The sequence below is a fragment of the Pseudorca crassidens genome, chromosome 9 (genome assembly GCF_039906515.1).
Source record: "Pseudorca crassidens isolate mPseCra1 chromosome 9, mPseCra1.hap1, whole genome shotgun sequence".
NCBI lineage: Eukaryota > Metazoa > Chordata > Mammalia > Artiodactyla > Delphinidae > Pseudorca > Pseudorca crassidens.
Window position 1 is genome coordinate 13,954,994 of NC_090304.1, and position 13,901 is coordinate 13,968,894.

General features: G+C 41.6%; 1 protein-coding gene across 16 annotated transcripts in view; it reads left to right on the plus strand.

Annotated features, from left to right (window-relative positions):
- Positions 1-5,535: 5,535 nt before the first annotated feature.
- AMBRA1 (autophagy and beclin 1 regulator 1) overlaps positions 5,536-13,901 on the plus strand; it is a 175,915-nt gene continuing 167,549 nt past the window's right edge. For 3 of the 16 annotated variants that reach the window (XM_067749193.1, XM_067749194.1, XM_067749195.1), the window contains exon 1: positions 5,538-5,761. The gene's annotated coding sequence lies outside the window, so the exon portion shown is untranslated. Of the gene's footprint in view, positions 5,971-13,901 lie in introns of all 16 variants that reach the window. The other 13 variants (XM_067749192.1, XM_067749203.1, XM_067749204.1 and 10 more) reach the window with 8 other exon arrangements.

Sequence of the window (13,901 nt, forward strand, 5' to 3'; positions counted from 1 at the left end):
TATCCTCAGGTCCCTTTTGCTCCCTAGATCCCACCCAGATTTTACAAAATTGTGGGTATAAGACATAATGGACTCAGAATTAAGTTAAAATGGCAATGCAGGAAGGAAGAAAAAATACTAGTTGAAGGCTGGAGACACCCCAGGAACCTAACCACATAAAATTCACAGGCTTTTCTTTTTTTAATGTGACTACCATCTAAGACCCTACTTCGTGATAATCAAATAGGAGGTATGAGATCTCTTGATATTAAACAAGAACAAGAAAAGTAGACCTTGAAATCACAGGCTGGTAAACTTCAAAAAGTCTTTTGGAAAGGAGTCTCCATGTTTGCCCAGCAAAACATTCAGTTTCAGTCTGTTGAGACTTTTTCTAACCCTTACATATACAGCTGTCTTTATAGAAGGGCTGATTTCCATGCCATTCTAGAGTCTTAAAATGTTCATACATTTCAATCCATTGATAAATTCCACCACTAGAAATTTATCCTATATAAATAATTCCAGAGAAGGAAAAGCCTGTTATGGTTCTGTGAATGGTTACCTGCTGTTCTGGGATCTCTCCTCTTCCCTGGGCTGCTCCTACATCACTACACAGCTTCTACCTTTACCGTCAAACCCAAAGTGTGTACATTATCCCACAGTGCCATGAGAGCAGACTACCAAAGAGCAATAGAATTGCAACGCAAAACCTACAAGTGGCTCATCATTTTGGCTGCTCAAGGCCTAACTCCTCTTCCTGGACTTCGTAATAAGATGACTCATGGTACTGCTACAGAATCTCATCTTAGGTTCAGGCCTGATTCCTACCACCCAGTGTCGTAGGTTTCTCAGAGCCCAGAGCAAGATAAGGAACAGTCTCCTCCCATTCTCTCCTTTCCCCTCCCTTCACCCTTTATCACAGGCAATTCCCCCAGGTCAGTAAGTCCCAATCCTCATTACTGGTTTAGTCATTTTTAAAAAATTAATTAATTAATTAATATATTTTTATTTTTGGCTGCTTTGGGTCTTCGTTGCTGTGTTCAGACTTTCCCTAGTTGTGGTGAGCGGGGGCTACTCTTCGTCGTGGTGCGCGGGCTTCTCACTGTGGTGGCTTCTCTTGTGGAGCATGGGCTCTAGGCGCGCAGGCTTCAGTAGTTGTGGCACACGGGCTCAGTAGCTGTGGCTCACAGGCTCTAGAGCGCAGGCTCAGTAGTTGTGGCACACGGGCTTAGTTGCTCTACGGCATGTGGAATCTTCCCAGACCAGGGCTCAAACCCGTGTCCCCTGCATTGGCAGGCGGATTCTTAACCGTTGCACCACCAGGGAAGTCCCCTGGTTTAGTCTTTCCATATTCTTTCTACGTGATTGACAGTGGCTATATTTATTCTTAGGGTGACTAACTCTCCCGGTTTGCCCTCAATTGTCGCAGTTTTAGCACGGAAAGTGCTGTGTCCTGGGAAACCCTTTAGTCCTTAGCAATCTGGGACAGTTGGTCACCCTACTTCAGGGGAAGCATCCTCTTACCTTCAAGGGGGGTGACTCCTCTAGAAGAATCCTATCAGAATACAATAATCAGCAATCAGCATAATAATGAGTTATTGAGTTTTTAACACCAAGGTGTAGGCTTCTGTGTTACATCCCAAGATGATCTTTCCTTCTGCCCACCTGGTTTCTTTTTCTCAGGTCTTCCTCCAGTGTAAAAAGATTTGTGTGTGTTTGAGGGTTTCAACCCCTGATCTTTTGTGATCTACTCTTCTGTCCAAATAGACTTGATAAGAACAAATAGGAGTTTACTGTCACACTTGAAACAGTTTCTCAAATGAAACTTATCTGTAAAGATGCAACTCTGTCTGCAGAATAAACCATCTTTTGCATGGTTTCACAGAGCAGTCTAGCCTCAGTTTCTCAAACATCTCCATTTTCAGATGTTGATTTTAGGTTTATATTTGCATAACCTTCAGGTGTTTTTCCAAACATAAGTGTCTCCAGATTTGAAAAACTGAAAACTTCTTATAGCCTCGAAAGTAGTTTGTTTAGTTTTCCTCACTGAAATCAAGGTTTCAAAATAAAGTCATTGTATGGGTCAAGTTTGAGTGAGGGCTGTAGCTTTAGAAATTAAGCCCCACAAGCCTCCCCAAGAAGGAAGCTTCCCTAAAGCGTGTATTCTAGAAGTAGAAACTCAGCCCTGGGAAACAGTAAAGCAAAGTCTATTTGCCTGCTACTCAGCTGGCTCTAGGAATTTGGCAGACTGCTTATTTAGTCATCTCCTAGAATCCACTTGCCCCTGACTTTTCATGGGTACATGGCTTCCCAGGATAAAGACAAATTCCTAGTTAGGTGTGGCTATGTGACTAAATTCTGGCCAGTGGAATGTAAGTGGAAATGTCCTGTGCTATTTTCAAGATGTGTCCTTATGGCTAGGAGACATGCCTTTCCTCTTTCAGCTTCCTGCTGGTTGGAATGTAGACATGATGGCTAGAGCTTGAGCAGCTGTCTTGGATCTAAGACAAAAAAACACTTATTGAACATGTCACAGCAACAAGATAGAAGCCTGGTCCCTGATGCTGAATGGCCACACCTTACCCTAGATTTCTTTTATATGACAGAGAAATAAACCTCTGCCTTGATTCCTTACTCTTTTTTAAAAAAATTAATTACTTAATTTTTGGCTGCGTTGGGTCTTTGTTGCTGCATGCAGGCTTTCTCTAGTTGCAGCGAGTGGGGGCTACTCTTTGTTGTGGTGTGTGGGCTTCTCATTGTGGTGGCTTCTCTTGTTGCAGAGCGCAGTCTCTAGGTGTGCGGGGGCGTCCGTAGTTGTGGCACGTGGGCTCAATCGTTGTGGCTCACAGGCTCTAGAGCGCAGGCTCAGTAGTTGTGGCACACGGGCTTAGTTGCTCCGCGGCATGTGGGATCTATCCCGGACCAGGTCTCAAACCCATGTCCCCTGCATTGGCAGGCAGATTCTTAACCATTGCGCCACCAGGGAAGCCCCTTGTTTCCTTACTCTTTTTGTTTATGTGCAGTAGCTTCTCTTTTTTTTAATAAATAAATAATTTCATTTATTTTTGGCTGCATTGGGTCTTCGTTGCTGCCTGTGGGTTGTCTCTAGTTGCGGCGAGTGGGGCCGACTCTTCTTTGTGGTGCGTGGGCTTCTCATTGCGGTGGCTTCCCTTGTTGCGGAGCATGGGCTCTAGGCACGCGGGCTTCAGTAGTTGTGGCTCGCGGGCTCTAGAGTGTGGGCTCAGTAGTCGTGGTGCACGGGCTTAGTTGCTCTGTGGCATGTGGGATCTTCCCAGACCAGGGCTTGAACCCATGTCCCTTGCGTTGACAGGTGGATTCTTAACCACTGTGCCACCAGGGAAGTCCTGTGCAGTAGATCCTAATCATTAATAATAAGGTTATAACTGCCTCTTTCCGGGAGCTGCAATACCTGTTACACAGAAAATGTTTGGAAGCAAGATACATATTCAAAATGGGAAGCATGTTCAGTAAATCCTCTCAATGGAATATTGTGCAATTGTTTAAAATAACAACTATTAAAGACTTTAATAGGGAAATTATATAATGCAAAAAAATAACACTATTGTATCTCTGCTTAAATTAAACTTTAAAAATTATGTAGAGGAATTCCCTGGCAGTGCAGTGGTTAGGACGTGGTGCTTTCACTGCTGTGACCCGGGTTCAATCCCTGGTTGGGGAACTAAGATCCCACAAGCCACACGGCACGGCCAAAAAATTAAATAAAAAAATAAAATAAAATGAAAAATTATGTAGAATATTTCCAAGGACTTCATGAGAACATGAACAAATTAAAAGTTTGTGTTTTGGATGCAGATTGTTAAATTCTTTCTTTTTAAGCTTTTATAAATGTTGCTATAATGTTTACTCATTTGAAAAGTCCTCTAAAACAGTGATAGACAAGGGACTTCCCTGGTGGTGCAGTGGTTAAGAATGGGCCTGCCAATGCAGGGGACATGGGTTCAAGCCCTGGTCCGGGAAGATGCCACATACCGCAGAGTAACTAAGCCCATGCGCCACAACTACTGAGCCTGTGCTCTAGAGCCTGTGAGCCACAACTACTGAGCCCATGTGCTGCAACTATGGAAGACTGCACACCTAGAGCCTGTGCTCCGCAACAAGAGAAGCCACCACAATGAGAAGCCCGTGCACCAGGACGAAGAGTAGCCCCACTCTCTGCAGCTAGAGAAAGCCCGTGCACAGCAATGAAGACCCAAAGCAGCCAAAAATAAATAAATTAATTAATTATTTTAAAAAAGCGATAATAAAGCGTTTTGTCCTCATATTATGGATGCTGGTCTTATCCTGCATTTTATGCATATGAGTTGTTCCTTAAATATTTTCATGAATTTAAAGGATTAAAAAAAAATTACAGGGGCTTCCCTGGTGGCGCAGTGGTTGAGAGTCCGCCTGCCGATGCAGGGGGCACGGGTTTGTGCCCGGTCCGGGAGGATGCCACATGCCGCGGAGCAGCTGGGCCCGTGAGCCATGGCCGCTGGGCCTGCGAGTCCGGAGCCTGTGCTCCGCGACGGGAGAGGCCACAACAGTGAGAGGCCGGCGTACTGAAAAAAAAAAAAAAAAAAAAAAATTACAATAAATTGTAAATAAAGCTAATGTTTTAAGAATGTGGGCTTTCACTTTGATTAGATTATATGCTCTTTAAGGGCTGGGACTATCTTTTCTTTTTACACCTTTACTCTCCAAGTCTCCTCCCTCCTTCGAAGGAGGTAAGGTAAACTATTATTGCTCACAGTTGGTAACCCATATTGTAGTGATCTATATGATTTACTAAATTGTGCCTGGGATGAACATATTAATCCATGTTTGTGCTGACCATATTAGTCTGTCTACTAAGAGACTTCAGAAAAAGGCTATTGTGATGATAAAAATGTAAACACACTTCGTTAAGTTCAGAACCCAAAGAGACTTTGTTATTATGTAAGAAGCACACCTGTGGTTCCAGGTCTTTGGAATAAAATAAAAGAGAAAAGCAGTACGTGTATTATTATTATTATTTTTTTCCCTGTCTTAAGATCAGACTACAGAACCCTGAATTTTCCAGTTTCTCTCTGCTATGCTTATGGGAGCTAAATTGGAGCTTTAATAGAGATTATTCACTCTGTTCCTCAGTCTGGATTCTCTCATTCTCTCTGTCATACCTCTATCTAACAATCAATCAATCTATCATCTTTTTCATTCACCTGTTTCATGAGGAAACTAAGGTCAAATTTGCTCAGTTGGGATAGTGTTGAGAGTCCATAAGGTAGTCGCTGAACTATAGTTAGATAACGTGTTATTATACTATGACTTGATCTTCAACACTCTCAAGAAAAATTCGGTTCTCTAAACAATTTAGACAGCAGGCAGCTGACACAGAAAATGGCAGAAGCCCAGTCTGCTTTACTCCGTGGCTTATGATCTGGGTTTGTTTATTTATGCCTTGGACAGGAGCCGGACCTTGAGTTGGAGCGAAGCTGTTTTTCGACGCTCGACTCTAGTTCCTTGAACGATTGCCTGGGCGCTCCTCCTTTGATGTCTGGGCGTTCGTGTATTCGGTGATCTTTTGCGCCGTCTTCTTGCTTGATGTCTTCCGAGCGGTGGCGGCGCCGGGTGGAAGGCTGACTTATCCGTGAGGCCCCGCGCTCAGGCTGCTTTCTCCCGCTGGTCGGTAGAGCGGACCCCTTGCTTCCTCCTTGCCTTTTCTTCTAGTCTGTGGCTCAGTCCACTCGCTGGGCTGCAAACTGAGCCCCCTCCCGCCTTTCAGGTAGGCCACGGGAGGAGCCTGGGAGGCCCGGCCCGGCATCCTTCCGCCGCCGGGTTGAGAAGACCTTGGCGCCGGCGGGTGGGCGGCGGGTCGGCAGCGGAGACACGGCCAGAGGAGGAACTACCCGGCTGAATTCGGGGGCGCGGTCGGTGAGGCGGCGGGAAACTGAGGGAGAAGCCGGAAGGACGCAGAGATGGTGGGGCTGCCCGGTGCGGTTCGGTAGGGAGGGGATGTTGGCTCTGGGGCGGGTGTCGGTACCCTCAGTGTGTGGGGAAAGTCGCTTTCCAGGAACGGATAGAACTTTGCGCGCTTTGGCTCTCCTCTGTTCCTCCCTCTCCACCCCCCAAAGGCTCCGAGTGTCATGACTCAGTTGCACTGGGGACACTTTCTGACTCCGGCCTTTGAAGGGGCCTTTGAATAGGTGGAGGCTTATGGAACAGGGCCCTCTGGCTCCTCTGAGCGAAGTGTCATGTTCTCGCCTTTTTTGGGTAGGGAAACTGAGGCTGATCTAGTACGTGACTTTTCCCCGTAGCCCTGACAGATCTTTAAATGCACCGTAAGTCATTTTTTGTTGTTTACCAGTTCAATTCCCACCCCCCCCCCCACTTTACCAGTCATTTTATCCACATAGTGATTTGCCGTTTGATTGTCTGTGATCCCTCCTTCCTAGGAATATAGAGTCCGTCACTGGGGATTGCAGAAGTAAAGGCACCACGCGATCTTTGGCTGGTTTGCTTTTGAAAGTCTGTATCATTTTAGCGAGAGTAGAAAGAAACAATTTCTTTGTTTCTTGGTAGAAAATTTTGTTTGCTGTCTGTTTTGCTTTCTGGTTGATACTTATTTCTCCTTCTTCCCCTCAGCCTGCTTCTCTTTGGAAGTCTTTCAACTGTGGTGTTAAGTGGTTAACGTCCTGCAGAGGATGGTCAAGATTTTGAAGTCAGACATTTATCCTCAGAGAGTGCTTTCTAGGAAGAATCCGAATAAAACCCAAGGAGTCTCGTTCGGACCAGTTTTGTATTTGCTTAGTGGCTTAATTACTGCATATACTAGAGTTAAAAAGCCTGTGTGTAGGAATCATTCAAATATTGAGATATTTAAATGGAAAGTTAGCATTCTGGGTACTCCATTATGTTTTCCTTTTCTCTCCCAGCTTGGAAATTTTGGAGACTACATGTTCTTACTCGTTTTATTTTCATTGGATTCAGTGTCATGATTCTAATTTGTGTAATATCTTTGTTGAAGAAAATAACCTAGAGGTCATTCTAAGTTGAATAAGTATTTCCACAATACATCTGTAGAATCAGTAGGAGATAGGCTTTCTTAAGGGAGAAGAGACTAAATTTGTAGTCCTTGGATGGAAACTATACAAGTCTATGTTCTTTAACAGATTTAGACTTCTCATATGAGTTTTGGAAGGATTATTGTTCCTTATTATTATTATTGTTATATTATTATTTTGGTGAGGTCAGCAGGATTTAAATGAAGGGCCCTTGATGATGAGTGATTTCCTAGTTACCAGGACCTTAGTGCCCCCAGAAAGGGATTCATGAAGAGTCCTGAGACTATCTTTATGGAGAATCTAGATCGGGAAGTTAGGCTAAGAATGTGTGTTCTCTGGAAAAGTTTTTATGGTAGAAGAGAATTTATATCAGAGGAAAAAATTTAGAGAAGGAAGGGACATTACCCTCTGGAGATTGATAGGTTCTGCGTAGAATTTAGAGTTAGTGTAGTATCTCAGTGGCTACTAATGAATGCTAAATAATAAATAGAATTTGCTTTGAGTGTCAGGAAGAAATGTTAGGAACATTTTGTTATGCTTCCGTAGAAAATAATTAGCAGAGGTTTAAGTTGAATTGAGGAGGACAAGAAATCTGGTTGTGCTGGTGGGGAGGGGTAGAGCTTCTTATCAGCTTCTCCCCTGCTTTGTGATAGAAATTCACTCAACTCTTACCCTTCTTGGTTAAATCTTGTGTTCTTTCAAAGTCAGATCAAGCTCTCTCCTGGCATTTCTTTTCAGAATTTACAAATTCAGGATGTGACTGAATTATTCTGTCTTCTCTTCTCTTGGGGATTGTTAAAGATGTGAACTTCGAATGTCTTCTAGAACTTGTCCTAGAAGGAGTTATGTATAGCACTTGAAAAAGATTAGTTATGTATATCACTTTGAAAAGAATCGGTTATTTTTATTAACAGAGTAATAACTTATTTTTATACTGTATAATTTTCAAAATATTTTCGGCTTGTGTTAGGATACTTATGAAACTTTTATTCTTTTGATCGTGCTCCTTTATGCTGCTTATTAACACTGAATCCAGAACAAACATTTATGGTCTTCAAGGATCTTCATGAACGTTTATGTTGACAGTTTATGTTGACAATTTATCTCACTCTTCCCATTTATCTCACTCTTAAAGGAATTGGAGAAAAAGTTTGTTGTTAGCACACTGAGGTCTCTTTTTTAAAGATACTTCTCATCCCTGATAGAGTTACTTTGGAATGGGATGCAAATCTTTTTGCCCAGTGGTTTGGTTTACCAAAAAAAAATACCCTTAAGTTCCTTTAATCATAGTCATGGTCGTTTCTTTCTCCAGTTGTTCCTCATAAACCCAGAGAGAACTTTCTGTTTCTTGTCATAATTTTTGTTTGTACGGAAGTGCTATGGTACAACTGTACTACGGTTTGGGGGTAATTTATATTTTATATTTTCGAACCCCTTCTGCCCCCAAGTTAATTAGATCGTTTTTTTTGGTCCCTTTTTCTCAAAGCTAAAATTAGTTGCTGATAGATAAAAATGTTGTGATCGCTTATTGTCAGAATATATTTATAAGCTCAGTAATATGTGGCAGTCTGCCAAAGTGATGTGGCTAGAAGAAAACAGATTAAGGAATCAGGCCTGGGTTTAAGTCCTAGGTTTACCAACTTACTAGCTGAGAAATCTTGTACAAACTATTTAAGGAGGCCATAGGGAAGGTTACTGTCCTTTATTGAGCATTTACTGTGTGGTGTTCTTTGCAGGTGTTAATCTCACTGAATGCTCATAACAGACCCTTAAGGTAGATATTAATTTTCCCGTGGATACTGAACTCACAGAAAGTAAATAATTTGTCCAAGATCACACAGCAAGTATGTAGCAGAGCTGGGATTCAAATTCAAGGCTTTGAGTGCTTTTATGTGTCTGTATTTAAAGAATGGGAAAGATAGTACTTCTATCGTAATACTTCTGTTGAGAAAAAAAATACATGAAGCTGCTTTGAAAAGATAAAGTGCTCTTCAAATGTTGACTTATATGCTGTCTTACAGCAACAATGAACAGATGTCATCTGGGTTCTTGGACAGCTTGCTTCTTTGAAGGCAGCATTATGCCTGACAGTCATGGAGGATAGAGGTGACAAACATTAAATGCATTGGAGAAGCTTACTACATGTTTGTGGAAAGGAGTAAGTCCTTGGAAGTGCTAGTGAAAGAAGTTTTAGGTGCTGCATGTTACTCCCTCTATTCCAGTTAGTCCTGGCTTGTTTATAGATTAGTGTAGTCTTTTCTAACTTGTTCTCTGTCTCTTCCTTCGCTCTTAGAGTTGATAATCTTCACTTCATCTAAATTTTTTCCTTTATTTATTGAGTATTGTTGCACTGCGTTTTTTCCTGAGGTATAAAATATTCCAGTCAGACCTTTTGGATCTATTCCTTGATTGTGACTGTATGTTTCAACCCTTACCTTTTCAGACTTTTGTTCATCTACCAAATATTTATGGAAGTCTCATTAGATGCTGGGATACAAAAGTAGACATGAGTGTTCCTGCCCTTATGGAGATAATTCCAGTGGGGAGCAGAGTTGACCAGGTATCTGATAAAGATTGAAATTTAGGCTGTGCTATTAAGGAAACAAACAAGGGCAGACACAGAGAGAGATGAGAGAGATGAAGGAGTGAGGAAGGCACTGGGTGTTCACGGGGATTGGGGTCTTCAGCCATGGCATCCTTAAGCCCCCTAAAAAGTTGGAAACATACCATGATTCAGTAAATTAATGTTCCCCTGTTGCCATTGCAATGGAAGTCTTCATTTAAGATTGCTACATAAAATATTTGTCTGTTACTTAATGTATGATGACACTGGATTTGGCATAGTAAAGGATAACTATGACTTAATGAATATCCAGCATGCTTGACTAATGAGTTTAATTTTTTACTTCTTATGTGTTAGTTTTCATTTATTAATTTTTTCCAAAAAACACTGTTCTTTGGAAGTTGAGTTGAATGAATTTGAAAACTGAATACATGCCTTCAGGTGTTTGTAGCAGGGAATAAGCTGAGGTATTTTGCTTCATATAAAAGGAGAGACTTAGGAGAATTGTCATGAAATTGAGAGAGGGAAAATGTAGGTTGCTGTTGGGTGTGTATATAATAACACCTACAATCTTGTTTGGTACTTTTCCTGCAAGAAATTAAAAGTGTTTTGCAAACATTTTTTCCTACTACTTACTGGAATTATATATCTATCTGTAGGATTCACTGAGGCAAATTTCACATTTCATGATTTCATCATTTGTTTATTTCTGCTTCCCAGGATAGAACATAGATCTCCCATGAACCACAATTACTTTGTTTCAGGTATATATGCCTATGATATAATGAAACATCTGAAATTTTGCTGAATTGGAGAGGATTAATATGCATGTTTGATTTGGGGCGAGAATTGGAGTATTTCTGTCTAGCTGACCTGTGAAAACAAGGCAAAAAAATATGTCCTGCCAAACTCTTGAAATAATAGCATAGTGGTCCTGACTCTGGAGCCAGGCAGTCTGGGTCCAAATCACCGTGCCAGTACTTAACTAGCTCTGTGACTTGGGCAAGTTAATTAACCTCTCTGTGCCTCTCCTCATCTGTAGAATATCATATGGTTTGTTGTGAGAATTAAATGAGTTGACATATGTAAAGTGTTTAGAATAGCACATAGCACTATATATGCCAGCTGTTATCATTTTCAATATTGTTATAATAAGCTAAAGATTATATGTTCTTCAAAAGCAGAACGGATAATAGTGATGCTTAGATTGAAGTTTAGGGTCTTTTGAGAAAGCTTGAATAAGGAATAGGAAGTTAAAGCAGCATATTTGTCCCTCCTTCCCCTCAATGTCCTTCAACTTATAGTGAGAGGATGAGTCTTTACTGGGAAAGAGAAAACCTCCAAAGCAACAGTGTCTGAAAGAGTTCCAGATATTAGATTGAGGGCAAAACTTTGAGGATTTTGTAATATATGTAGCAAAACAGTCTAGAGCTATTTTAGGAACAGAAGAACATTTCTTTGCAAAACAGGTAGAAAATGATAGTATCTGAATTTTACCATCTATCTGAACTGTGCTTGGTGCTGGAAGGATTTTGAAGAAAGTGATTAAAGTTTTGGATAAGGGTGATATTTAGGGAAAAGTCAAAGCAACCAAATCACCTTGGGTAAACATCTGGAAGAGTGAACATATTTTTTGCTTAGTGGTAAAGACTGAGCATCCAGTAGAGTTAGTTTTTCTGTTTGTTTTTTAGTTAATTTTATTTTTGGCTGCGTTGGGTCTTCGTTGCTGTGTGCGGGCTTTCTCTAGTTGCGGCGAGCGGGGGCTACTCTTCGTTGTGGTGCGCGGGCTTCTCATTGCGGTGGCTTCTCTTGTTGTGGAGCACCGGCTCTAGGTGCGTGGGCTCAGTAGTTGTGGCTCGCAGGCTCTACAGCGCAGGGTCAGTAGTTGTGGTGCATGGGCTTAGTTGCTCCACAGCATGTAGGATCTTCCCTGAGCAGGGCTCAATCCCGTGTCCCCTGCCTTGGCAGGAGGATTCTTAACCACTGCGCCACCAGGGAAGTCCCAGAGTTAGTTTTTTATTACTGTTATCCCTTTATGCATTATAAATTGTGGGTTTCTTCAGTCTTTGCCTTAACTGTTTATGTTTTCATCTCCAAATCTCTATAATACTCCTGCCTGTCATTTAAAAAAGGCTATTTAATGACTATAGTAGAGTCTGTTTTTTCAGTCATTCATCCAGTAAATGTCTATTGAATGTTTACCTCTGTGGGAGATGGTGAGGATACCCTAATAAGAGCTGATCAGAGCCAGTGCTTATTGAAGTGCTTTGCACCAGGTACTGTACTAAGTGCTTTGTGTTGTTGATTCTTTTCATTCTTATAACAACCTTATGGTGTAGGTACTTTTGTTCTCCCCATTTTCTAGATGTGGAGATGGTGGTACAGAGAGGTTAAGCAGTTTGCCCAAGGTCATAGAGCTCGTACGTGGCAGAACCAGGATTTGAATCCAAGCAGCCTGGCTCCCCTGCTCCTAATCCCTAAATTATACTGATTCTAAAGTATCAATACTTTAAACAATTCTAAACTCTCTAAACTACTGCCATTATACCAAGAGTACGGTGAAAAAAATAGACATCGTCCATACCCTTATGGAGATTATGATCCAGAGGAGAGAGAGGCAGGAAACAAAAAATACACCAATAGGGACTTCCCTGGTGGTCCAGTGGTTAAGAATCTGCCTTCCAATGCAGGGGACGCTGGTTCATCCCTGGTGGGGGAACTAAGATCCCACATGCCACGGGGCAGCTAAGCCCGCATGCCACAACTAGAGAGAAGCCCACTGCTGCAACGCAACGAAGAGCCCGTGCTGCAACTAAGACCCGATGCAGTCAAATAAATAAATATTTACAAAAAAAATACACCGATAAATGTATAATTACAAAGTATGTAAAGTCTTATGATGGAAAAGTAAAAAAGATTATAGCAGGGGGACATGAATTATATTGGAGCTTTGGGGGAGGTTTCTCTGAAGAAGTGATATTTAAGCAGAGACTAGAAGGAAGAACGGGGAAGGAAAAGGAATAGCATGTGTGAAAGCCTTGGGGTGGGAAAGAACTTGGCACATTTGAGAAGCTGAAAAAAGACGGGTGTGCTTTGAATGCAATGAGCAGTGGGTAAGAATGGGGGGCATAGGATGAGGATAGAGATTTAGGCAGGACTGTGTCAAGGATTTTGGATTTTTTTCCTAGGTATAATCAGAAGCCTTTGAAGGTTTTAAGAATGAGTGTTGTAACCTAATATATGATTTTTAAAAAATTATTCTGGCTACGTTGTGAAAATTTTTGAAAATCTGTGGTGGAAAAAATTGGAAATTGTGGAAAATTTGGAAAGAGAGGAAGTGGGGAAAGTCTAATAATTAGGCTGCCTTATAGTGGTCCAGGCAAAAGATGACAATGGTTTGGATTAGGCTGTAGGCAGAGGAGATGGAGGAAAGTAGAAAGATTCAGTAGGTATTTTAGAATTAGGACAGAACGACTTAATGATGGATTGGATATGTGGGAAGAGAGAGGTATCAGGTATGATTCCCAGATTTCTGGCATGAGTATCAGCATCTCAGAAGTTGCCATTTCTGAGGTGGAAACATTGGAGGAGGGGTAGGTTTTAACTTGAGTTGGGGAGTGGAATGAAAGCCTCAATTTTAGTCATGCTAAGTGTGAGATATCTGTGAAATAATACACGTGGACCCATCAAGTAAGCAGTCATTGAGCTAATGCTCAAAAATGGCGCTGGAAATAAATCTGGATGCCCCAGTATATAGGTGTTAACAGTCAAGGAAAATGGATGAGTTTACCCAGACGAAAGGCATGTATAGACGAGGAGTTAGAAGAGCGCTTAGGACCAAGCTGCAAGGAATTTAAGAGAAAATCTCAGAAACTGGGAGAAGAGCGTGTTTCAGGGAGGAAGTGATCACCTGTATTTTGTTTGATTTAGCAACACAGAGATCACTGATGATCATAGCAAGAACAGCATTGGAGGAATGTAGGGCCAGAGCCAGATTAAAGTGCGTTTAAGAAGTGGAAAGGGAGGAAGTGGAGATGGTCTGTATATTTAGATTATTACCATGTGTGTCTTCCCATAAGAAGTAAGACTTTAAAAAGAAGTAATATCATAAGGTCCATGAACATAGGAACAGTACCTTTTCATTTTGTTGTCCTTGCCTGCTTAGCCTTGGTGTCTTGCGAAAAAGTTGTATTAAAGCAGAAAGGGGCAAGGGAATGAGGATATTCTCAAGATGGTGAGATAATGATTCTCATGGTCTTTATATGTGGCCTTGGAGTTTAAGGCTTTATGTATACTTT